Source organism: Arvicanthis niloticus, chromosome 4 (assembly GCF_011762505.2).
Source record: "Arvicanthis niloticus isolate mArvNil1 chromosome 4, mArvNil1.pat.X, whole genome shotgun sequence".
NCBI classification, from domain to species: Eukaryota; Metazoa; Chordata; class Mammalia; order Rodentia; family Muridae; genus Arvicanthis; species Arvicanthis niloticus.
In genome coordinates this window covers 54,582,474-54,585,300 of record NC_047661.1, presented here as the reverse complement: position 1 = coordinate 54,585,300, position 2,827 = coordinate 54,582,474, and the positions used below count along the sequence as shown (strand labels likewise).

Here is a 2,827-nt window from a genome sequence, read left to right as displayed (position 1 = left end):
ATTAGTTGACAGCTGTTGAACTAGAAGCAGTTCTTAATATACTCCTAAATTCTTTGACACTTCTGCTATCTTAAAGTTAGAAACAATCATATTCAAATGAGTTAAGCTATGCAAAGTAAAAAGTCACAACCTTTATTGAAGAGCAAATAAACACCATATCCTATGTACAGGAGGAACATGGTGCCAACTGCATTTGCAGATGTAGTAGTCCATTGGACTTATGCTTTTGTCATGGCCTTAGACAAATTCTGAACTAGTGTACAGTTCAGCTGTGCCAACATGCTGATCTTAGCATGTTTAGATGTTGCGTACTTGTATTTGATAGTCATGTGCTTTGTAAGGCCACGGTTCACCATGACTATATTCTTAGCCAGGTACTGCATAACAGGAGGCAGGGATTCTTCCGTGTAGGATAGGTAGTGCTACAGAGTTGGTGTCCATTAGCAAAAAGCCCCAGCTGCAATTTGAGAAGGAGCAAAATGCACCATGTCATAGTCCAGCATAGAGAGCTCCATGAGGTATTTGGCCAAGATATGTTGCTCGATGTCAACCTCTCCAATTTTAGATGCTCTACAGAGAAAGTGCAGAGGCAGAGGGCTACCCAGATTGAAGTTTAGAACTCTCAGAACCTTCATCTCCATCTGTCTGATCTGGTGCTTATTGTAAGTGTTGTTAGTCACAAAAGCGAAGGTACATCTCCTCATATTTGTTGCAATAAACGTGGCAGTTACACCAACCAGCTGTAGCATCTTCTTGGGCACACAACTGTTCTGCATGAACTGATCAATAGTGGACACAGTCATGTACATGGTCTCCTCCAGCAGCTTAAATTTTATTTAAACCTGTATTAGCCAGGCAATTAGGATGGCTCTCATGTTTCCAGTGACTTCACAACTCAGTAGGTATTTTGGTCGAACTGACTGCTCTTCCTCCAGTTGCCTGAGATAAGCACAGATAGATATCTTTTACATATTCTCTACAGAGGTTTGGATCAGCTCCATCATCTGCATCTACATCACTCATTGCAAGAATTACATCAAAGAAAGCCTGACACAGATATTCTTCTGCAGGTGCACATCCAGATGTTTCCATTGGGCTTGGAGAGGGATTATCAACCAAAATAGGTTCCGGAGAAAGCTCTTCTGTAACATGTTCAGGCTCAGCAAGTTCCACCTCTGGCTCACACACAGGCACCTTCTGCTCCACAGGTTTTGGTAGGACTGTAACAGTAACTTTTCCAGCACCTAACGTTTTTGTTTTCTTTTTCAGAGGCACTCTTGCCTGTTCGCTGACTTTATTACCAATGTCTCCAAGAGCAGTTCTCGATCTCAGCCCGGGTTTGGAGGCAACAGCAATTGCCACAGGCACATGCTTGGCGCCTGCCATACTGACCTTGGCCTTATTTTCTGTGTTAATTTTGGTGTTCCTAGAGACCCTGAGCACCATGGCTCCTCCTGAGGGAGAGGTTCGCCAAGAAGACACCCCAATCTCTGGCTGCCCACGGCTAAACACTAACAGCCTTTCCTCCACAGCACGCCCTCTCCATGTGTTTTAATCTCACTGAATTTACTTATATTTTTCTTAAGCAAAAATTAAATATATTCTTAGCATTGCTGATAAGAAGCATATGCAAAGATACCCTTTAAATCAATTTTATTCTTTAAATGTAAGTTCTCTTTCATCCATATATATATAATGCATGTTGTTGTTAATTATTTTTACATATTTGCTGTATATTTTTACTTTCTTAATATTGTAGACAATATAAAGTCTTTCACATTTTCTGAAGTGATGGTAGCATAAGTAAGCATATGTCCTCCTAAGTAAGGAGGACATAAAATGAGCTTTATAAAAACACTAAACAGTCTTACACCTTATTTCATCCATGTGCAGTTAATCTGAATATATTATGTGCAGAAAAGTACTTCAGTGTCAGCCCTTCACATATGGATAACTAGTTATTTCAGCAGTGTCTTCTGAAAACTCTGGGTTCTCTATTGAGTACTTAGGCCTCCTTGATGAGCATGGGCGCGACAAATTGGTGTTGTAGTCTTAATTCTACTTATAGATGATCAAGCCTGACCCTTACATCAGATGCACATAGTATTTGTTGCTGCAGCTTTGTAAACATATTTGAAATACAGGTAGAATCTTTGTAGTGTGTTCTAAGGTTGTTCATATAAATCTAATGCTCCGTTTGACATTTCTAAAAAACAATACAGTGATGAATATCTGATCTCTTTCCTTTGAAGTCTGCTATGAATTTTATCACCTTGATTTATTTGAGTGTTTTAAAAATAATGTCAATAAATTGTTTCTTCAGCTTATCTTTCAGTTCTTTTTTTCAAAATCTAAAGAAGGGTAAATGAAAGCTCCTGTACTCAAGAAGTTTTCTGAGCTCAGCTGCTCTAACAGTAACACTGTCATTGCTACATGTGTGATCCTCACAGATGTTTCTTACAATTCCATGGCATCTTGAAATACAATATTGGTTTTCAATCTAAATGCCTCTTATTTTCCTTCTGAAACCCTTAAATTATGAGGCACATTACAGGATTCCAGAGGTGACCTCATCAAACACAGATCATTTCACAGTTAACTTTTTAATGTAGTTTTTAAAAACATGAAACAGTCTTAAGTTTTGTGTTTGCTCATCTACTGCTGTTTATTTTCATACTGATAATGGTGTAAAATATGTATTTTTTACATATTCACTAATGTTACATCTTGAGATAAATCCAAGGTTCATGGCCTATTTGTCCTTTCCAATGTCATAGACTGATGTTGCTTACATATAATTTAATAACTTCTAATTTTTCCCTGCAAA

At 38.2% G+C, this 2,827-nt stretch overlaps 1 pseudogene; it reads right to left on the bottom strand.

Moving 5' to 3' along the window:
• Positions 1–218: 218 nt before the first annotated feature.
• LOC117707762 (G2/mitotic-specific cyclin-B1 pseudogene) lies at positions 219–1,446 on the bottom strand (annotated as a pseudogene).
• Between the last annotated feature and the right edge of the window lie 1,381 nt (positions 1,447–2,827).